The sequence below is a fragment of the Primulina tabacum genome, chromosome 10 (assembly GCF_025594145.1).
Source record: "Primulina tabacum isolate GXHZ01 chromosome 10, ASM2559414v2, whole genome shotgun sequence".
Classification (NCBI taxonomy): Eukaryota; Viridiplantae; Streptophyta; class Magnoliopsida; order Lamiales; family Gesneriaceae; genus Primulina; species Primulina tabacum.
The window spans coordinates 30,456,076-30,477,287 of record NC_134559.1 but is presented as its reverse complement, the minus strand read 5'-3'; the positions used below and the strand labels follow the sequence as shown (position 1 = coordinate 30,477,287).

Genomic DNA, 21,212 nt, shown 5'->3' with positions numbered 1-21,212 from the left:
ATATCCTTCCGCACAGAACCGGCTGACGACAACAAAAATCGATAAATGTTCCCAGAAAAAAGAAAAAAAAAATAAGAAGAAGGAAATAACGAATGTAAAGCTATTATTATTCTTGGGATACGATAAAATGGAACCAGAATCGAATTTCGAACTTTCTAAGCGGATTTCTCGAGGAAACGAAAACTTAACAGAAGCGGTAAATCGCAAATTAGAGGGTCTTAGAGAAGGAATTCGGCTAAAATCTCGTCAGCTCATTGCGTAGTAATGAGTCTCGTCCGTTTGCCCGTTTACAATCAAATTAGCCTACAATTTTGTCCAAATCCGGCAGTGCCCGAGCTACTTTCATTTCACATGTCTTATCTGGTCCGATCGAGATTCAGATGATTTGAGCCGAAAATCGTCTGTCAACAAGTAATCAAAAATAGAAAAAAACACGAAAAGGGGTGCAACACGAGGACTTCCCAGGGGGTCACCCATCCTTGTACTGCTCTCGCCCATCTTAACTTCGGAGTTCTGATGGGATCCGGTGCATTAGTGCTGGTATGATCGCACCCGACATTGTGTGGGATGTTTATTCTTATATCCCTCGAGTACGTGTGGAGCGGGCGGCGATGGACAACACGCGGCACTGCTCTCGCCCAATTATAACCATAAATTTAAGCGTTCTGGCGCGATGGCAGAGCTAGGATGGGTGACCTCCCTGGGAAGACCTCGTGTCGCGACCGTTTACGTAAATTATGAATAAAACAGTCGAAATAATTTTTTTTAATGAGTTAACCGTCTCCGGAGTAATCTGCGTCATACCCTTCCGCACAGAACTGGCTCACAACAACAAAAATCGATAAATGTTCCCAGAAAATAGAAAAAAAAAATACGAAGAAGGAAATAACGAATGTAAAGCTATTATTATTCTTGGGATAAGATAAAATGGAACCAGAATCGAATTTCGAACTTCCTAAGCGGATTTCTCGAGGAAACGAAAGCTTAACAGAAGCGATAAATCGCAAATTAGAGGGTCTTAGAGAAGGAATTCGGCTAAAATCTCGTCAGCTCATTGCGGAGAATGAGCCTCGTCCGTTTTTCCGTTTACAATCAAATTAGCTTACAATTTTGTCCAAATCCGGTGCATTAGTGCTGGTATGATCGCACCCGACATTGAGTGGGATGTTTATCCTTATATCCCTCGAGTACGTGTGGAGCGCGCGGCGATAGACAACACGAGGCACTGCTCTTGCCCAATCATAACCATGAAGTTTAGCGTTCTGGCGCGATGGTAGAGGTAGGATGGGTGACCTCCCTGGGAAGACCTCGTGTCGCGACCGTTTACGTAAATTATGAATAAAACAGTCGAAATAATTTTTTTTAATGAGTTAACCGTCTCCGGAGTAATCTGCGTCATACCCTTCCGCACAGAACTGGCTCACGACAACAAAAATCGATAAATGTTCCCAGAAATAAGAAAAAAAATAAGAAGAAGGAAATAACGAATGTAAAGCTATTATTATGCCTCGGATACGATAAAATGGAATTGGAATCGAATTTCGAACTTCCTAAGCGGATTTCTCGAGGAAACGAAAGCTTAACAGAAGCGGTAAATCGCAAATTAGAGGGTCTTAGAGAAGGAATTCGGCTAAAATCTCGCCAGCTCATTGCGTAGTAATGAGTCTCGTCCGTTTGCCCGTTTACAATCAAATTAGCCTACAATTTTGTCCAAATCCGGCAGTGCCCGAGCTACGTTGATTTCACATGTCTTATCTGGTCCTGATCGAGATTCAGATGATTTGAGCCGAAAATCGTCTGTCAACAAGTAATCAAAAATAGAAAAACACGATAAGGGGTGCAACACGAGAACTTCCCAGGGGTCACATCTAGTACTGCTCTCGCCCATGCACGCTTAACTTCGGAGTTCTGATGGGATCCGGTGCATTAGTGCTGGTATGATCGCACCCGACAATGAGTGGGATGTTTATTCTTGTATCCCTCGAGTACGTGTGGAGCGGGCGGCGATGGACAACACGCGGCACTGCTCTCGCCGAATCATAACCATGAAGTTAAGCGTTCTGGTGCGATGGCAGAGCTAGGATAGGTGACCTCCCTGGGAAAACCTCTTGATGCGACCGTTTACGTAAATTATGGATAAAACAGTCGAAATAATTGTTTTTAATGAGTTATCCATCTCAGGAGTAATCTGCGTCATATCCTTCCGCACAGAACCGGCTCACGACAACAAAAATCGATAAATGTACTCAGAAAATAGAAAAAAAAATAAGAAGAAGGAAATAACGAATCTAAAGAAATTGTTATGCCAAGGATACGATAAAATGGAATCGGAATCGAATTTCGAACTTCCTAAGCGGATTTCTCGAGGAAACGAAAGCTTAACAGAAGCGGTAAATCGCAAATTAGAGGGTCTTAGAAAAGGAATTCGGCTAAAATCTCGTCAGCTCATTGCGTAGTAATGAGTCTCGTCCGTTTGCCCGTTTACAATAAAATTAGCCTACAATTTTGTCCAAATCCGGCAGTGCCCGAGCTACTATTTTCATTTCACATGTCTTATCTGGTCCCGATCGAGATTCAGTTGATTGGAGCCGGAAATCGTCTGTCAACAAGTAATCAAAAATAGAAAAACACGAAAAAGGGTGCAACACGAGGACTTCCCAGGGGGTCACCCATCCTAGTACTACTCTCGTCCAAGCACGCTTAACAACGGAGTTTTGATGGGATCCGGTGCATTAGTGCTGGTATGATCGCAACCGACAATGAGTGGCATACTGATGTTTCGTTTTCAAGTCTTTTGGAGGGTGTTTATTCTTGTATCCCTCGAGTACGTGTGGAGCGGGCGGCGATGGACAACACGCGGCACTGCTCTCGCCCAATCATAACCATGAAGTTAAGCGTTCTGGCGCGATGGCAGAGGTAGGATGGGTGACCTCCCTGGAAAGACCTCGTGTCGCGACCGTTTACGTAAATTATAGATAAAACAGTCGAAATAATTGTTTTTAATGAGTTAACCATCTCCGGAGTAATCTGCGTCATATCCTTCCGCACAGAACCGGCTCACAACAACAAAAATCGATAAATGTTCCCAGAAAATAGAAAAAAAAAATAAGAAGAAGGAAATAACGAATGTTAAGCTATTATTATTCTTGGGATACGATAAAATGGAACCAGAATCGAATTTCGAACTTCCTAAGCGGATTTCTCGAGGAAACGAAAGCTTAACAGAAGCGGTAAATCGCAAATTAGAGGGTCTTAGAGAAGGAATTCGGCTAAAATCTCGTCAGCTCATTGCGTAGTAATGAGTCTCGTCCGTTTGCCCGTTTACAATCAAATTAGCCTACAATTTTGTCCAAATCCGGCAGTGCCCGAGCTACGTTGATTTCACATGTCTTATCTGATCTCGATCGAGATTCATATGATTTGAGCCGAAAATCGCATGTCAACAAGTACGCAAATATAGAAAAACACGAAAAGGGGTGCAACACGAGGACTTCCCAGGGGGTCACCCATCCTAGTACTGTTCTCGCCCAAGCACGCTTAACTTCGGAGTTTTGATGGGATCCGATGCATCAGTGCTGGTATGATCGCAACCGACAATGAGTGGGATGTTTATTCTTGTATCCCTCGAGTACGTGTGGAGCGGGCGGCGATGGACAACACGCGGCACTGCTCTCGCCCAATCATAACCATGAAGTTAAGCGTTCTGGCGCGATGGCAGAGGTAGAATGGGTGAACTCCCTGGAAAGACCTCGTGTCGCGACCGTTTACGTAAATTATAGATAAAACAGTCGAAATAATTGTTTTTAATGAGTTAACCGTCTCCGGAGTAATCTGCATCATATCCTTCCGCACAGAACCGGCTCACGACAACAAAAATCGATAAATGTTCCCAGAAAATAGAAAAAAAAATAAGAAGAAGGAAATAACGAATGTAAAGCTATTATTATTCTTGGGATACGATAAAATGGAACCAGAATCGAATTTCGAACTTCTAAGCAGATTTCTCGAGGAAACGAAAACTTAACAGAAGCGGTAAATCGCAAATTAGAGGGTCTTAGAGAAGGAATTCGGCTAAAATCTCGTCAGCTCATTGCGTAGTAATGAGTCTCGTCCGTTTGCCCGTTTACAATCAAATTAGCCTACAATTTTGTCCAAATCCGGCAGTGCCCGAGCTACTTTCATTTCACATGTCTTATCTGGTCCGATCGAGATTCAGATGATTTGAGCCGAAAATCGTCTGTCAACAAGTAATCAAAAATAGAAAAAACACGAAAAAGGGTGCAACACGAGGACTTCCCAGGGGGTCACCCATCCTTGTACTGCTCTCGCCCATCTTAACTTCGGAGTTCTGATGGGATCCGGTGCATTAGTGCTGGTATGATCGCACCCGACATTGTGTGGGATGTTTATTCTTATATCCCTCGAGTACGTGTGGAGCGGGCGGCGATGGACAACACGCGGCACTGCTCTCGCCCAATTATAAACATAAAGTTAAGCGTTCTGGCGCGATGGCAGAGCTAGGATGGGTGACCTCCCTGGGAAGACCTCGTGTCGCGACCGTTTACGTAAATTATGAATAAAACAGTCGAAATAATTGTTTTTAATGAGTTAACCGTCTCCGAGTAATCTGCGTCATACCCTTCCGCACAGAACCGGCTCACGACAACAAAAATCGATAAATGTTCCCAGAAAATAGAAAAAAAAATAAGAAGAAGGAAATAACGAATGTAAAGCTATTATTATTCTTGGTATACGATAAAATGGAACCAGAATCGAATTTCGAACTTCCTAAGCGGATTTCTCGAGGAAACGAAAGCTTAACAGAAGCGGTAAATCGCAAATTAGAGGGTCTTAGAGAAGGAATTCGGCTAAAATCTCGTCAGCTCATTGCGTAGTAATGAGTCTCGTCCGTTTGCCCGTTTACAATCAAATTAGCCTACAATTTTGTCCAAATCCGGCAGTGCCCGAGCTACTTTCATTTCACATGTCTTATCTGGTCTCGATCGAGATTCAGATGATTTGAGCCGAAAATCGTCTGTCAACAAGTAATCAAAAATAGAAAAACACGAAAAGGGGTGCAACACGAGGACTTCCCAGGGGGTCACCCATCCTAGTACTGCGCTTTCGCCCAAGCACGCTTAACTTCGGAGTTCTGATGGGATCCGGTGCATTAGTGCTGGTATGATCGCACCCGACATTGAGTGGGATGTTTATTCTTATATCCCTCGAGTACGTGTGGAGCGGGCGGCGATGGACAACACGCGGCACTGCTCTCGCCCAATCATAACCATGAAGTTAAGCGTTCTGGCGCGATGGCAGAGGTAGGATGGGTGACCTCCTTGGGAAGACCTCGTGTCGCGACCGTTTACGTAAATTATGGATAAAACAGTCGAAATAATTTTTTTAATGAGTTAACCGTCTCCGGAGTAATCTGCGTCATACCCTTCCGCACAGAACCAGCTCACAACAACAAAAATCGATAAATGTTCTCAGAAAATAGAAAAAAAATAAGAAGAAGGAAATAACGAATGTAAAGCAATTATTATGCCTCGGATACGATAAAATGGAACCGGAATCGAATTTCGAACTTCCTAAGCGGATTTCTCGAGGAAACGAAAGCTTAACAGAAGCGTTAAATCGCAAATTAGAGGGTCTTAGAGAAGGAATTCGGCTAAAATCTCGCCAGCTCATTGCGTAGTAATGAGTCTCGTCCGTTTGCCCGTTTACAATCAAATTAGCCTACAATTTTGTCCAAATCCGGCAGTGCCTGAGCTACTTTCATTTCACATGTCTTATCTGGTCTCGATCGAGATTCAGATGATTTGAGCCGAAAATCGTCTGTCAACAAGTAATCAAAAATAAAAAAACACGAAAAGGGGTGCAACACGAGGACTTCCCAGGAGGTCACCCATCCTAGTACTGCGCTTTCGCCCAAGCACGCTTAACTTCGGAGTTCTGATGGGATCCGGTGCATTATTGCTGGTATGATCGCACCCAACATTGAGTGGGATCTTTATTCTTATATCCCTCGAGTACGTGTGGAGCGGGCGGCGATGGACAATACGCGGCACTGCTCTCGCCCAATCATAACCATGAAGTTAAGCGTTCTAGCGCGATGGCAGAGCTAGGATGGGTGACCTCCTTGGGAAGACCTCGTATCGCGACCGTTTACGTAAATTATGGATAAAACAGTCGAAATAATTGTTTTTAATGAGTTAACCGTCTACGGAGTAATCTGCGTCATACCCTTCCGCACAGAACCGGCTCACGACAACAAAAATCGATAATTGTTCCCAGAAAATAGAAAAAAAAATAAGAAGAAGGAAATAACGAATGTAAAGCTATTATTATTCTTGGGATAAGATAAAATGGAACCAGAATCGAATTTCGAACTTCCTAAGCGGATTTCTCGAGGAAACGAAAGCTTAACAGAAGCGATAAATCGCAAATTAGAGGGTCTTAGAGAAGGAATTCGGCTAAAATCTCGTCAGCTCATTGCGGAGAATGAGCCTCGTCCGTTTTTCCGTTTACAATAAAATTAGCTTACAATTTTGTCCAAATCCGGTGCATTAGTGCTGGTATGATCGCACCCGACATTGAGTGGGATGTTTATCCTTATATCCCTCGAGTACGTGTGGAGCGCCGGCGATAGACAACACGAGGCACTGCTCTCGCCAATCATAACCATGAAGTTAGCGTTCTGGCGCGATGGCAGAGGTAGGATGGGTGACCTCCCTGGGAAGACCTCGTGTCGCGACCGTTTACGTAAATTATGAATAAAACAGTCGAAATAATTTTTTTTAATGAGTTAACCGTCTCCGGAGTAATCTGCGTCATACCCTTCCGCACAGAACTGGCTCACGACAACAAAAATCGATAAATGTTCCCAGAAAATAGAAAAAAAATAAGAAGAAGGAAATAACGAATGTAAAGCTATTATTATGCCTCGGATACGATAAAATGGAATTGGAATCGAATTTCGAACTTCCTAAGCGGATTTCTCGAGGAAACGAAAGCTTAACAGAAGCGGTAAATCGCAAATTAGAGGGTCTTAGAGAAGTAATTCGGCTAAAATCTCGCCAGCTCATTGCGTAGTAATGAGTCTCGTCCGTTTGCCCGTTTACAATCAAATTAGCCTACAATTTTGTCTAAATCCGGCAGTGCCCGAGCTACGTTGATTTCACATGTCTTATCTGGTCCCGATCGAGATTCAGATGATTTGAGCCGAAAATCGTCTGTCAACAAGTAATCAAAAATAGAAAAACACAATAAGGGGTGCAACACGAGAACTTCCCAGGAGTACTGCTCTCGCCCATGCACGCTTAACTTCGGAGTTCTGATGGGATCCGGTGCATTAGTGCTGGTATGATCGCACCCGACAATGAGTGGGATGTTTATTCTTATATCCCTCGAGTACGTGTGGAGCGGGCGGCGATGGACAACACGCGGCACTGCTCTCGCCCGAATCATAACCATGAAGTTAAGCGTTCTGGTGCGATGGCAGAGCTAGGATAGGTGACCTCCCTGGGAAAACCTCTTGATCGCGACCGTTTACATAAATTATGGATAAAACAGTCGAAATAATTGTTTTTAATGAGTTATCCGTCTCAGGAGTAATCTGCGTCATATCCTTCCGCACAGAACCGGCTCACGACAACAAAAATCGATAAATGTATCCAGAAAATAGAAAAAAAAATAAGAAGAAGGAAATAACGAATGCTAAAGCAATTAGTTATGCATGGGATACGATAAAATGGAATCGGAATCGAATTTCGAACTTCCTAAGCGGATTTCTCGAGGAAACGAAAGCTTAACAGAAGCGGTAAATCGCAAATTAGAGGGTCTTAGAAAAGGAATTCGGCTAAAATCTCGTCAGCTCATTGCGTAGTAATGAGTCTCGTCCGTTTGCCCGTTTACAATAAAATTAGCCTACAATTTTGTCCAAATCCGGCAGTGCCCGAGCTACTATTTTCATTTCACATGTCTTATCTGGTCCCGATCGAGATTCAGTTGATTGGAGCCGGAAATCATCTGTCAACAAGTAATCAAAAATAGAAAAACACGAAAAAGGGTGCAACACGAGGACTTCCCAGGGGGTCACCCATCCTAGTACTGCTCTCGTCCAAGCATGCTTAACAACGGAGTTTTGATGGGATCCGGTGCATTAGTGCTGGTATGATCGCAACCGACAATGAGTGGCATACTGATGTTTCGTTTTCAAGTCTTTTGGAGGGTGTTTATTCTTGTATCCCTCGAGTACGTGTGGAGCGGGCGGCGATGGACAACACGCGGCACTGCTCTCGCCCAATCATAACCATGAAGTTAAGCGTTCTGGCGCGATGGCAGACGTAGGATGGGTGACCTCCCTGGAAAGACCTCGTGTCGCGACCGTTTACGTAAATTATAGATAAAACAGTCGAAATAATTGTTTTTAATGAGTTAACCGTCTCCGGAGTAATCTACGTCATATCCTTCCGCACAGAACCGGCTCACAACAACAAAAATCGATAAATGTTCCCAGAAAATAGAAAAAAAAATAAGAAGAAGGAAATAACGAATGTTAAGCTATTATTATTCTTGGGATACGATAAAATGGAACCAGAATCGAATTTCGAACTTCCTAAACGGATTTCTCGAGGAAATGAAAGCTTAACAGAAGCGGTAAATCGCAAATTAGAGGGTCTTAGAGAAGTAATTCGGCTAAAATCTCGTCAGCTCATTGCGTAGTAATGAGTCTCGTCCATTTGCCCGTTTACAATCAAATTAGCCTACAATTTTGTCCAAATCCGGCAGTGCCCGAGCTACTTTCATTTCACATGTCTTATCTGGTCCGATCGAGATTCAGATGATTTGAGCCGAAAATCGTCTGTCAACAAGTAATCAAAAATAGAAAAACACGAAAAGGGGTGCAACACGAGGACTTCCCAGGGGGTCACCCATCCTAGTACTGCTCTCGCCCAAGCACGCTTAACTTCGGAGTTCTGATGGGATCCGGTGCATTAGTGCTGGTATGATCGCACCCGACATTGAGTGGGATGTTTATTCTTATATCCCTCGAGTACGTGTGGAGCGGGCGGCGATGGACAACACGCGGCACTGCTCTCGCCCAATCATAACCATGAAGTTAAGCGTTCTGGCTGCGATGGCAGAGCTAGGATAGGTGACCTCCCTGGGAAAGACCTCGTGATCGCGACCGTTTACGTAAATTATGGATAAAACAGTCGAAATAATTGTTTTTAATGAGTTAACCGTCTCCGGAGTAATCTAGCGTCATACCTTCCGCACAGAACCGGCTCACGACAACAAAAATCGATAAATGTTCCCAGAAAATAGAAAAAAAAATAAGAAGAAGGAAATAACGAATGTAAGCTATTATTATTCTTGGGATACGATAAAATGGAACCAGAATCGAATTTCGAACTTCCTAAGCGGATTTCTCGAGGAAACGAAAGCTTAACAGAAGCGGTAAATCGCAAATTAGAGGGTCTTAGAGAAGGAATTCGGCTAAAATCTCGTCAGCTCATTGCGTAGTAATGAGTCTCGTCCGTTTGCCCGTTTACAATCAAATTAGCCTTACAATTTTGTCCAAATCCGGCAGTGCCCGAGCTACTTTCATTTCACATGTCTTATCTGGTCTCGATCGAGATTCAGATGATTTGAGCCGAAAATCGTCTGTCAACAAGTAATCAAAAATAGAAAAACACGAAAAGGGGTGCAACACGAGGACTTCCCAGGGGGTCACCCATCCTAGTACTGCTCTCGCCCAAGCACGCTTAACTTCGGAGTTTTGATGGGATCCGATGCATTATTGCTGGTATGATCGCACCCAACAATAGTGGGATGTTTATTCTTATATCCCTCGAGTACGTGTGGAGCGGGCGGCGATGGACAACACGCGGCACTGCTCTCGCCCAATCATAACCATTGAAGTTAAGCGTTCTGGCGCGATGGCAGAGGTAGGAATGGGTGAACTCCCTGGAAAGACCTCGTGTCGCGACCGTTTACGTAAATTATAGATAAAACAGTCGAAATAATTGTTTTTAATGAGTTAACCGTCTCCGGAGTAATCTGCATCATATCCTTCCGCACAGAACCGGCTCACGACAATAAAAATCGATAAATGTTCCCAGAAAATAGAAAAAAAAATAAGAAGAAGGAAATAACGAATGTAAAGCTATTATTATTCTTGGGATACGATAAAATGGAACCAGAATCGAATTTCGAACTTTCTAAGCGGATTTCTCGAGGAAACGAAAGCTTAACAGAAGCGGTAAATCGCAAATTAGAGGGTCTTAGAGAAGGAATTCGGCTAAAATCTCGTCAGCTCATTGCGTAGTAATGAGTCTCGTCCGTTTGCCCGTTTACAATCAAATTAGCCTACAATTTTGTCCAAATCCGGCAGTGCCCGAGCTACTTTCATTTCACATGTCTTATCTGGTCCGATCAAGATTCAGATGATTTGAGCCGAAAATCGTCTGTCAACAAGTAATCAAAAATAGAAAAAAACACGAAAAGGGGTGCAACACGAGGACTTCCCAGGGGGTCACCCATCCTTGTACTGCTCTCGCCCATCTTAACTTCGGAGTTCTGATGGGATCCGGTGCATTAGTGCTGGTATGATCGCACCCGACATTGTGTGGGATGTTTATTCTTATATCCCTCGAGTACGTGTGGAGCGGGCGGCGATGGACAACACGCGGCACTGCTCTCGCCCAATCATAACCATAAATTTAAGCGTTCTGGCGCGATGGCAGAGCAAGGGTGGGTGACCTCCATGGGAAGACCTCGTGTCGTGACCGTTTACGTAAATTATGAATAAAACAGTCGCAATAATTTTTTTTAATGAGTTAACCGTCTCCGGAGTAATCTGCGTCATACCCTTCCGCACAGAACCAGCTCACAACAACAAAAATCGATAAATGTTCTCAGAAAATAGAAAAAAAATAAGAAGAAGGAAATAACGAATGTAAAGCAATTATTATGCCTGGGATACGATAAAATGGAACCGGAATCGAATTTCGAACTTCCTAAGCGGATTTCTCGAGGAAACGAAAGCTTAACAGAAGCGGTAAATCGCAAATTAGAGGGTCTTAGAGAAGGAATTCGGCTAAAATCTCGCCAGCTCATTGCGTAGTAATGAGTCTCGTCCGTTTGCCCGTTTACAATCAAATTAGCCTACAATTTTGTCCAAATCCGGCAGTGCCTGAGCTACTTTCATTTCACATGTCTTATCTGGTCTCGATCGAGATTCAGATGATTTGAGCCGAAAATCGTCTGTCAACAAGTAATCAAAAATAAAAAAACACGAAAAGGGGTGCAACACGAGGACTTCCCAGGAGGTCACCCATCCTAGTACTGCGCTTTCGCCCAAGCACGCTTAACTTCGGAGTTCTGATGGGATCCGGTGCATTAGTGCTGGTATGATCGCACCCAACATTGAGTGGGATCTTTATTCTTATATCCCTCGAGTACGTGTGGAGCGGGTGGCGATGGACAATACGCGGCACTGCTCTCGCCCAATCATAACCATGAAGTTAAGCGTTCTAGCGCGATGGCAGAGCTAGGATGGGTGACCTCCTTGGGAAGACCTCGTATCGCGACCGTTTACGTAAATTATGGATAAAACAGTCGAAATAATTGTTTTTAATGAGTTAACCGTCTCTGGAGTAATCTGCGTCATACCCTTCCGCACAGAACCGGCTCACGACAACAAAAATCGATAATTGTTCCCAGAAAATAGAAAAAAAAATAAGAAGAAGGAAATAACGAATGTAAAGCTATTATTATTCTTGGGATAAGATAAAATGGAACCAGAATCGAATTTCGAACTTCCTAAGCGGATTTCTCGAGGAAACGAAAGCTTAACAGAAGCGGTAAATCGCAAATTAGAGGGTCTTAGAGAAGGAATTCGGCTAAAATCTCGTCAGCTCATTGCGTAGTAATGAGTCTCGTCCGTTTTTCCCGTTTACAATCAAATTAGCCTACAATTTTGTCCAAATCCGGCAGTGCCCGAGCTACTTTCATTTCACATGTCTTATCTGGTCTCGATCGAGATTCAGATGATTTGAGCCGAAAATCGTCTGTCAACAAGTAATCAAAAATAGAAAAACACGAAAGGGGTGCAACACGAGGACTTCCCAGGGGGTCACCCATCCTAGTACTGCTCTCGCCCAAGCACGCTTAACTTCGGAGTTCTGATGGGATCCGGTGCATTAGTGCTGGTATGATCGCACCCGACATTGAGTGGGATGTTTATTCTTATATCCCTCGAGTACGTGTGGAGCGGGCGGCGATGGACAACACGCGGCACTGCTCTCGCCCAATCATAACCATGAAGTTAAGCGTTCTGGCGCGATGGCAGAGGTAGGATGGGTGACCTCCTTGGGAAGACCTCGTGTCGCGACCGTTTACGTAAATTATGGATAAAACAGTCGAAATAATTGTTTTTAATGAGTTAACCGTCTCCGGAGTAATCTGCGTCATACCCTTCCGCACAGAACCAGCTCACGACAACAAAAATCGATAAATGTTCTCAGAAAATAGAAAAAAAATAAGAAGAAGGAAATAACGAATGTAAAGCAATTATTATGCCTGGGATACGATAAAATGGAACCGGAATCGAATTTCGAACTTCCTAAGCGGATTTCTCGAGGAAACGAAAGCTTAACAGAAGCGGTAAATCGCAAATTAGAGGGTCTTAGAGAAGGAATTCGGCTAAAATCTCGCCAGCTCATTGCGTAGTAATGAGTCTCGTCCGTTTGCCCGTTTACAATAATATTAGCCTACAATTTTGTCCAAATCCGGCAGTGCCCGAGCTACTTTCATTTCACATGTCTTATCTGGTCTCGATCGAGATTCAGATGATTTGAGCCGAAAATCGTCTGTCAACAAGTAATCAAAAATAAAAAAACACGAAAACGGGTGCAACACGAGGACTTCCCAGGAGGTCACCAATCCTAGTACTGCGCTTTCGCCCAAGCATGCTTAACTTCGGAGTTCTGATGGGATCCGGTGCATTAGTGCTGGTATGATCGCACCCGACATTGAGTGGGATCTTTATTCTTATATCCCTCGAGTACGTGTGGAGCGGGCGGCGATGGACAATACGCGGCACTGCTCTCGCCCAATCATAACCATGAAGTTAAGCGTTCTAGCGCGATGGCAGAGCTAGGATGGGTGACCTCCCTGGGAAGACCTCGTATCGCGACCGTTTACGTAAATTATGGATAAAACAGTCGAAATAATTGTTTTTAATGAGTTAACCGTCTCCGGAGTAATCTGCGTCATACCTTCCGCACAGAACCGGCTCACGACAACAAAAATCGATAAATGTTCCCAGTAAATAGAAAAAAAATAAGAAGAAGGAAATAACGAATGTAAAGCTATTATTATGCCTCGGATACGATAAAATGGAACCGGAATCGAATTTCGAACTTCCTAAGCGGATTTCTCGAGGAAACGAAAGCTTAATAGAAGCGGTAAATCGCAAATTAGAGGGTCTTAGAGAAGGAATTCGGCTAAAATCTCGTCAGCTCATTGTGTAGTAATGAGTCTCGTCCGTTTGCCCGTTTATAATCAAATTAGCCTACAATTTTGTCCAAATCTGGCAGTGCTTGAGCTACTTTCATTTAACATGTCTTATCAGGTCCTGATCGAGATTCAGATGATTTGAGCCGAAAATCGTCTGTCAACAAGTAATCAAAAATAGAAAAACACGAAAAGGGGTGCAACACGAGGACTTCCCAGGGGGTCACCCATCCTAATACTGCGCTTTCGCCCAAGCACGCTTAACTTCGGAGTTCTGATGGGATCCGGTGCATTAGTGCTGGTATGATCGCACCCGACTTTGAGTGGGATGTTTATTCTTATATCCCTCGAGTACGTGTGGAGCGGGCGGCGATGGACAACACGCGGCACTGCTCTCGCCCAATCATAACCATGAAGTTAAGCGTTCTGGCGCGATGGCAGAGCTAGGATGGGTGACCTCCCTTGGAAGACCTCGTATCGCGACCGTTTACGTAAATTATGGATAAAACAGTCGAAATAATTGTTTTTAATGAGTTAACCGTCTCCGGAGTAATCTGCGTCATACCCTTCCGCACAGAACCGGCTCACGACAACAAAAATCGATAAATGTTCCCAGAAAATAGAAAAAAAATAAGAAGAAGGAAATAACGAATGTAAAGCTATTATTATGCCTCGGATACGATAAAATGGAACCGAAATCGAATTTCGAACTTCCTAAGCGGATTTCTCGAGGAAACGAAAGCTTAATAGAAGCGGTAAATCGCAAATTAGAGGGTCTTAGAGAAGGAATTCGGCTAAAATCTCGTCAGCTCATTGCGTAGTAATGAGTCTCGTCCGTTTGCCCGTTTACAATCAAATTAGCCTACAATTTTGTCCAAATCTGGCAGTGCCCGAGCTACTTTCATTCAACATGTCTTATCTGGTCCCGATCGAGATTCAGATGATTTGAGCCGAAAATCATCTGTCAACAAGTAATCAAAAATAGAAAAACACGAAAAGGGGTGCAACACGAGGACTTCCCAGGGGGTCACCCATCCTAATACTGCGCTTTCGCCCAAGCACGCTTAACTTCGGAGTTCTGATGGGATCCGGTGCATTAGTGCTGGTATGATCGCACCCGACATTGAGTGGGATGTTTATTCTTATATCCCTCGAGTACGTGTGGAGCGGGCGGCGATAGACAACACGCGGCACTGCTCTCGCCCAATCATAACCATGAAGTTAAGCGTTCTGGCGCGATGGAAGAGGTAGGAAGGGTGACCTCCCTAAAAAGACCTCGTGTCGCGACCGTTTACGTAAATTATAGATAAAACAGTCGAAATAATTGTTTTTAATGAGTTGACCGTCTCCGGAGTAATCTGCGTCATACCCTTCCGCACAGAACCGGCTCACGACAACAAAAATCGATAAATGTTCCCAGAAAATAGAAAAAAAATAAGAAGAAGGAAATAACGAATGTAAAGCTATTATTATGCCTCGGATACGATAAAATGGAACCGAAATCGAATTTCGAACTTCCTAAGCGGATTTCTCGAGGAAACGAAAGCTTAACAGAAGCGGTCAATCGCAAATTAGAGGGTCTTAGAGAAGAAATTCGGCTAAAATCTCGTCAGCTCATTGTGTAGTAATGAGTCTCGTCCGTTTGCCCGTTTATAATCAAATTAGCCTACAATTTTGTCCAAATCTGGCAGTGCTTGAGCTACTTTCATTTAACATGTCTTATCAGGTCCCGATCGAGATTCAGATGATTTGAGCCGAAAATCGTATGTCAACAAGTAATCAAAAATAGAAAAACACGAAAAGGGTGCAACACTAGGACTTCCCAAGGGGTCACCCATCCTAGTACTGCGCTTTCGCCCAAGCACGCTTAACTTCGGAGTTCTGATGGGATCCGGTGCATTAGTGCTGGTATGATCGCACCCGACATTGAGTGGGATGTTTATTCTTATATCCCTCGTGTACGTGTGGAGCGGGCGGCGATGGACAACACGCGGCACTGCTCTCGCCCAATCATAACCATGAAGTTAAGCGTTCTGGCGCGATGGCAGAGCGAGGATGCGTGACCTCCCTGGGAAGATCTCGTATCGCGACCGTTTACGTAAATTATGGATAAAACAGTCGAAATAATTGTTTTTAATGAGTTAACCGTCTCCGGAGTAATCTGCGTCATACCCTTCCGCACAGAACCGGCTCACGACAACAAAAATCGATAAATGTTCCCAGAAAATAGAAAAAAAATAAGAAGAAGGAAATAACGAATGTAAAGCTATTATTATGCCTCGGATACGATAAAATGGAACCGAAATCGAATTTCGAACTTCCTAAGCGGATTTCTCGAGGAAACGAAAGCTTAACAGAAGCGGTAAATCGCAAATTAGAGGGTCTTAGAGAAGGAATTCGGCTAAAATCTCGTCAGCTCATTGCGTAGTAATGAGTCTCGTCCGTTTGCCCGTTTACAATCAAATTAGCCTACAATTTTGTCCAAATCCGGCAGTGCCCGAGCTACTTTCATTTCACATGTCTTATCTGGTCCCGATCGAGATTCAGATGATTTGAGCCGAAAATCGTCTGTCAACAAGTAATCAAAAATAGAAAAACACAAAAATGGTTGCAACACGAGAACTTTCCAAGGGGTCACCCATCCTAATACTGCGCTTTCGCCCAAGCACGCTTAACTTCGGAGTTCTGATGGGATCCGGTGCATTAGTGCTGGTATGATCGCACCCGACATTGAGTGGGATGTTTATTCTTATATCCCTCGAGTACGTGTGGAGCGGGCGGCGATAGACAACACGCGGCACTGCTCTCGCCCAATCATAACCATGAAGTTAAGCGTTCTGGCGCCGATGGAAGAGGTAGGAAGGGTGACCTCCCTGGGAAGACCTCGTGTCGCGACCGTTTACGTAAATTATAGATAAAACAGTCGAAATAATTGTTTTTAATGAGTTGACCGTCTCCGGAGTAATCTGCGTCATACCCTTCCGCACAGAACCGGCTCACGACAACAAAAATCGATAAATGTTTCCAGAAAATAAAAAAAAAATAAGAAGAAGGAAATAAGGAATGTAAAGCTATTATTATTCTTAGGATACGATAAAATGGAACCAGAATCGAATTTCGAACTTCCTAAGCGGATTTCTCGAGAAAACGAAAGCTTAACAGAAGCGGTAAATCGCAAATTAGAGGGTCTTAGAGAAGGAATTCGGCTAAAATCTCGTCAGCTCATTGCGTAGTAATGAGTCTCGTCCGTTTGCCCGTTTACAATCAAATTAGCCTACAATTTTGTCCAAATCCGGCAGTGCCCGAGCTACTTTCATTTAACATGTCTTATCTGGTCCCGATCGAGATTCAGATGATTTGAGCCGAAAAATCGTATGTCAACAAGTAATCAAAAATAGAAAAACACGAAAAGGGTGCAACACTAGGACTTCCCAAGGGGTCACCCATCCTAGTACTGCGCTTTCGCCCAAGCACGCTTAACTTCGGAGTTCTGATGGGATCCGGTGCATTAGTGCTGGTATGATCGCACCCGACATTGAGTGGGATGTTTATTCTTATATCCCTCGTGTACGTGTGGAGCGGGCGGCGATGGACAACACGCGGCACTGCTCTCGCCCAATCATAACCATGAAGTTAAGCGTTCTGGCGCGATGGCAGAGCGAGGATGCGTGACCTCCCTGGGAAGATCTCGTATCGCGACCGTTTACGTAAATTATGGATAAAACAGTCGAAATAATTGTTTTTAATGAGTAACCGTCTCCGGAGTAATCTGCGTCATACCTTCCGCACAGAACCGGCTCACGACAACAAAAATCGATAAATGTTCCCAGAAAATAGAAAAAAATAAGAAGAAGGAAATAACGAATGTAAAGCAATTATTATGTTTGGGATACGATAAAATGGAACCGGAATCGAATTTCGAACTTCCTAAGCGGATTTCTCGAGAAAACGAAGGCTTAACAGAAGCGGTAAATCGCAAATTAGAGGGTCTTAGAGAAGGAATTCGGCTAAAATCTCGTCAGCTCATTGCGTAGTAATTAGTCTCGTCCGTTTGCCCGTTTACAAATAAATTAGCCTACAATTTTGTCCAAATCCGACAGTGCCCGAGCTACTTTCATTTCACATGTCTTATCTGGTCTCGATCGAGATTCAGATGATTTGAGCCGAAAATCGTCTGTCAACAAATAATCAAAAATAGAAAAACACGAAAAGGGGTGCAACACGAGGACTTCCCAGGGGGTCACCCATCCTAGTACTGCGCTTTCGTCCAAGCACGCTTAACTTCGTAGTTCTGATGGGATCCGGTGCATTAGTGCTGGTATGATCGCACCCGACATTGAGTGGGATGTTTATTCTTATATCCCTCGAGTACGTGTGGAGCGGGCGGCGATGGACAACACGCGGCACTGCTCTCGCCCAATCATAACCATGAAGTTAAGCGTTCTGGCCGCGATGGCAGAGTTAGGATGGTGACCTCCCTGGGAAGATCTCGTATCGCGACCGTTTACGTAAATTATGGATAAAACAGTCGAAATAATTGTTTTTAATGAGTTAACCGTCTCCGGAGTAATCTGCGTCATACCTTTCCGCACAGAACCGGCTCACGACAACAAAAATCGATAAATGTTCCCAGTAAATAGAAAAAAAATAAGAAGAAGGAAATAACGAATGTAAAGCTATTATTATGCCTCGGATACGATAAAATGGAACCGGAATCGAATTTCGAACTTCCTAAGCGGATTTCTCGAGGAAACGAAAGCTTAATAGAAGCGGTAAATCGCAAATTAGAGGGTCTTAGAGAAGGAATTCGGCTAAAATCTCGTCAGCTCATTGTGTAGTAATGAGTCTCGTCCGTTTGCCCGTTTATAATCACAATTAGCCTACAATTTTGTCCAAATCTGGCAGTGCTTGAGCTACTTTCATTTAACATGTCTTATCAGGTCCTGATCGAGATTCAGATGATTTGAGCCGAAAATCGTCTGTCAACAAGTAATCAAAAATAGAAAAATACGAAAAGGGGTGCAACACGAGGACTTCCCAGGGGGTCACCCATCCTAGTACTGCGCTTTCGCCCAAGCACGCTTAACTTCGGAGTTCTGATGGGATCCGGTGCATTAGTGCTGGTATGATCGCACCCGACATTGAGTGGGATGTTTATTCTATATCCCTCGAGTACGTGTGGAGCGGGCGGCGATGGACAACACGCGGCACTGCTCTCGCCCAATCATAACCATGAAGTTAAGCGTTCTGGCGCGATGGACAGAGGTAGGATGGGTGACCTCCCTTGGGAAGACCTCGTGTCGCGGACCGTTTACGTAAATTATGGATAAAACAGTCGAAATAATTGTTTTAATGAGTTAACCGTCTCCGGAGTAATCTGCGTCATACCCTTCCGCACAGAACCGGCTCACGACAACAAAAATCGATAACTGTTCCCAGAAAATAGAATAAAAAATAAGAAGAAGGAAATAACGAATGTAAAGCTAATTATTATGCCTGGGATACGATAAAATGGAACCGGAATCGAATTTCGAACTTCCTAAGCGGATTTCTCGAGGAAACGAAAGCTTAACAGAAGCGGTAAATCGCAAATAGAGGGTCTTAGAGAATGGAATTCGGCTAAAATCTCGTCAGCTCATTGCGTAGTAATGAGTCTCGTCCGTTTGCCCGTTTACAATCAAATTAGCCTACAATTTTCGTCCAAATCTGGCAGTGCCCGGAGCTACTTTCATTTAACATGTCTTATCTGGTCCGATCGAGATTCAGATGATTTGAGCCGAAATCATCTGTCAACAAGTAATCAAAAATAGAAAAACACGAAAAGGGGTGCAACACGAGGACTTCCCAGGGGGTCACCCATCCTAGTACTGCCTTTCGCCCAAGCACGCTTAACTTCGGAGTTCTTGATGGGATCCTGGTGCATTAGTGCTGGTATGATGCGCACCCGACATTGAGTGGGATGTTTATTCTTATATCCCTCGAGTACGTGTGGAGTCGGGGCGGCGATGGACAACACGCGGCACTGCTCTCGCCCAATCATAACCATGAAGTTAAGCGTTCTGGCGCGATGGAAGAGGTAGGATGGGTGACCTCCCTGGAAAGACCTCGTGTCGCGACCGTTTACCTAAATTATGATAAACAGTCGACAATAATGTTTTTTAATGAGTTACCGTCTCCGGAGTATCTTGCGTCATACCTCTCCGCACAAGAACCGGCTCATGACATACAAAAATCGATAAATGTTTCCCAGATAAATAATAAAAAATAAGAAGGAAGGATAATTAACGAATGTAAAACCTAATTATTATTGCTTAGGATACGATAGAACTGGAAACCAGGAATCGAATTTCGAAAACTTCCTACACGCTGATTTCTCGCGGAAAACGAAAGCTTAACAGAAGCGGTATAAATCCGCAAATTATGAGGGTCTTAGAGAAGGACTTTCGGCTAACGATCCTCGTCAGGTCGATTGCGGAGGAATGACTCTCGTCCTGTTTGCCCGTTTACAATCAACTGAGCCTACAATTTTGTCCAAATCCGGCAGTGCCCGAGCTACTTTCATTTAACATGTCTTATCTGGTCCCGATCGAGATTCAGATGATTTGATGCCGAACAGCATAACGTATGTCACAAAGTAATCAAACATAGAAAAACCACGGAAAAGGGTGTGCACAAGAAGGACTTCCCAAGGGGGTCACCCATCCTAGCTACTGCGCTTTCGCCCAAGCACGCTTAACTTCGTAGTTCTGATGGGATCCGGTGCATTAGTGCTGGTATGATCGCACCCGACATTGAGTGGGATGTTTATTCTTATATCCCTCGAGTACGTGTGGAGCGGGCGGCGATGGACAACACGCGGCCTGCTCTCGCCCAATCATAACCATGAAGTTAGCGTTCTGCGCGATGGCAGAGCGAGGATTGCGTGACCTCCCTGGGAAGATCCTCGGTATCGCGACCGTTTACGTAAATTATGGATAAAACTAGTCGAAATAATTGTTTTTAATGAGTTAACCGTCTCCGGAGTAATCTGCGTCATACCCTTCCGCACAGAACCGGCTCACGACAACAAAAATCGATAAATGTCCCAGAAATAGAAAAAATAAGAAGAAGGAAATAACGAATGTAAAGCTAATTATTATGTTGGGATACGATAAAATGGAACCGGAATCGAATTTTCGAACTTCCTAAGCGGATTTCTCGAGGAAACGAAAGCTTAACAGAAGCGGTAAATCGCAAATTAGAGGGTCTTAGAGAAGGAATTCGGCTAAAATCTCGTCAGCTCATTGCGTAGTAATTAGTCTCGTCCGTTTGCCCGTTTACAATCAAATTAGCCTACAATTTTGTCCAAATCCGGCAGTGCCCGAGCTACTTTCATTTCACATGTTATCTGGTCCCTATGAGATTCAGTGATTTGAGCCGAAAATCGTCTGTCAACAAGTAATCAAAAATAGAAAAACACGAAAAGGGGTGCAACACGCTTAACTTCGGAGTTCTGATGGGATCCGGTGCATTAGTGCTGGTATGATCGCACCCGACATTGAGTGGGATGTTTATTCTTATATCCCTCGAGTACGTGTGGAGCGGGCGGCGATGGACAACACACGCGGCACTGCTCTCGCCCAATCATAACCATGAAGTTAAGCGTTCTGGCGCGATGACAGAGGTGAGGTGACCTCCTTGGGAAG

The 21,212-nt window shown here is 44.0% G+C and overlaps 22 non-coding genes and 2 pseudogenes across 22 annotated transcripts; all 24 read right to left on the bottom strand.

The window, feature by feature from the left end:
- Positions 1–440: 440 nt before the first annotated feature.
- Positions 441–554, bottom strand: LOC142509677 (5S ribosomal RNA). Its single transcript, XR_012807839.1, has one exon. It is a non-coding gene; the product is annotated as a 5S ribosomal RNA (ribosomal RNA).
- Positions 555–1,834: 1,280 nt separating this feature from the next.
- LOC142507105 (5S ribosomal RNA) lies at positions 1,835–1,949 on the bottom strand. The gene has a single exon (XR_012805369.1). It is a non-coding gene; the product is annotated as a 5S ribosomal RNA (ribosomal RNA).
- A 687-nt stretch (positions 1,950–2,636) lies between these two features.
- On the bottom strand, positions 2,637–2,755 carry LOC142515941 (5S ribosomal RNA). The gene has a single exon (XR_012811761.1). It is a non-coding gene; the product is annotated as a 5S ribosomal RNA (ribosomal RNA).
- A 718-nt stretch (positions 2,756–3,473) lies between these two features.
- Positions 3,474–3,592, bottom strand: LOC142515263 (5S ribosomal RNA). Its single transcript, XR_012811118.1, has one exon. It is a non-coding gene; the product is annotated as a 5S ribosomal RNA (ribosomal RNA).
- A 683-nt stretch (positions 3,593–4,275) lies between these two features.
- LOC142509910 (5S ribosomal RNA) lies at positions 4,276–4,389 on the bottom strand. Its single transcript, XR_012808055.1, has one exon. It is a non-coding gene; the product is annotated as a 5S ribosomal RNA (ribosomal RNA).
- A 683-nt stretch (positions 4,390–5,072) lies between these two features.
- LOC142514360 (5S ribosomal RNA) lies at positions 5,073–5,193 on the bottom strand. The gene has a single exon (XR_012810256.1). It is a non-coding gene; the product is annotated as a 5S ribosomal RNA (ribosomal RNA).
- Positions 5,194–5,875: 682 nt separating this feature from the next.
- Positions 5,876–5,996, bottom strand: LOC142515931 (5S ribosomal RNA). The gene has a single exon (XR_012811751.1). It is a non-coding gene; the product is annotated as a 5S ribosomal RNA (ribosomal RNA).
- A 1,276-nt stretch (positions 5,997–7,272) lies between these two features.
- On the bottom strand, positions 7,273–7,377 carry LOC142510905 (5S ribosomal RNA; annotated as a pseudogene).
- Positions 7,378–8,068: 691 nt separating this feature from the next.
- Positions 8,069–8,187, bottom strand: LOC142507400 (5S ribosomal RNA). The gene has a single exon (XR_012805659.1). It is a non-coding gene; the product is annotated as a 5S ribosomal RNA (ribosomal RNA).
- Positions 8,188–8,903: 716 nt separating this feature from the next.
- On the bottom strand, positions 8,904–9,022 carry LOC142513765 (5S ribosomal RNA). Its single transcript, XR_012809693.1, has one exon. It is a non-coding gene; the product is annotated as a 5S ribosomal RNA (ribosomal RNA).
- A 687-nt stretch (positions 9,023–9,709) lies between these two features.
- On the bottom strand, positions 9,710–9,828 carry LOC142515290 (5S ribosomal RNA). Its single transcript, XR_012811143.1, has one exon. It is a non-coding gene; the product is annotated as a 5S ribosomal RNA (ribosomal RNA).
- A 686-nt stretch (positions 9,829–10,514) lies between these two features.
- On the bottom strand, positions 10,515–10,628 carry LOC142509676 (5S ribosomal RNA). The gene has a single exon (XR_012807838.1). It is a non-coding gene; the product is annotated as a 5S ribosomal RNA (ribosomal RNA).
- A 683-nt stretch (positions 10,629–11,311) lies between these two features.
- On the bottom strand, positions 11,312–11,432 carry LOC142514103 (5S ribosomal RNA). The gene has a single exon (XR_012810013.1). It is a non-coding gene; the product is annotated as a 5S ribosomal RNA (ribosomal RNA).
- A 684-nt stretch (positions 11,433–12,116) lies between these two features.
- On the bottom strand, positions 12,117–12,235 carry LOC142513646 (5S ribosomal RNA). The gene has a single exon (XR_012809582.1). It is a non-coding gene; the product is annotated as a 5S ribosomal RNA (ribosomal RNA).
- Positions 12,236–12,918: 683 nt separating this feature from the next.
- LOC142508374 (5S ribosomal RNA) lies at positions 12,919–13,039 on the bottom strand. The gene has a single exon (XR_012806589.1). It is a non-coding gene; the product is annotated as a 5S ribosomal RNA (ribosomal RNA).
- A 682-nt stretch (positions 13,040–13,721) lies between these two features.
- Positions 13,722–13,842, bottom strand: LOC142515786 (5S ribosomal RNA). Its single transcript, XR_012811612.1, has one exon. It is a non-coding gene; the product is annotated as a 5S ribosomal RNA (ribosomal RNA).
- Positions 13,843–14,525: 683 nt separating this feature from the next.
- LOC142515785 (5S ribosomal RNA) lies at positions 14,526–14,646 on the bottom strand. The gene has a single exon (XR_012811611.1). It is a non-coding gene; the product is annotated as a 5S ribosomal RNA (ribosomal RNA).
- Positions 14,647–15,328: 682 nt separating this feature from the next.
- On the bottom strand, positions 15,329–15,449 carry LOC142516680 (5S ribosomal RNA). Its single transcript, XR_012812462.1, has one exon. It is a non-coding gene; the product is annotated as a 5S ribosomal RNA (ribosomal RNA).
- A 683-nt stretch (positions 15,450–16,132) lies between these two features.
- On the bottom strand, positions 16,133–16,253 carry LOC142517207 (5S ribosomal RNA). The gene has a single exon (XR_012812966.1). It is a non-coding gene; the product is annotated as a 5S ribosomal RNA (ribosomal RNA).
- Positions 16,254–16,937: 684 nt separating this feature from the next.
- Positions 16,938–17,058, bottom strand: LOC142516679 (5S ribosomal RNA). The gene has a single exon (XR_012812461.1). It is a non-coding gene; the product is annotated as a 5S ribosomal RNA (ribosomal RNA).
- A 680-nt stretch (positions 17,059–17,738) lies between these two features.
- LOC142507095 (5S ribosomal RNA) lies at positions 17,739–17,859 on the bottom strand. Its single transcript, XR_012805360.1, has one exon. It is a non-coding gene; the product is annotated as a 5S ribosomal RNA (ribosomal RNA).
- Positions 17,860–18,543: 684 nt separating this feature from the next.
- On the bottom strand, positions 18,544–18,664 carry LOC142514359 (5S ribosomal RNA). Its single transcript, XR_012810255.1, has one exon. It is a non-coding gene; the product is annotated as a 5S ribosomal RNA (ribosomal RNA).
- Positions 18,665–19,350: 686 nt separating this feature from the next.
- Positions 19,351–19,473, bottom strand: LOC142510212 (5S ribosomal RNA). The gene has a single exon (XR_012808337.1). It is a non-coding gene; the product is annotated as a 5S ribosomal RNA (ribosomal RNA).
- A 718-nt stretch (positions 19,474–20,191) lies between these two features.
- On the bottom strand, positions 20,192–20,314 carry LOC142512764 (5S ribosomal RNA; annotated as a pseudogene).
- Between the last annotated feature and the right edge of the window lie 898 nt (positions 20,315–21,212).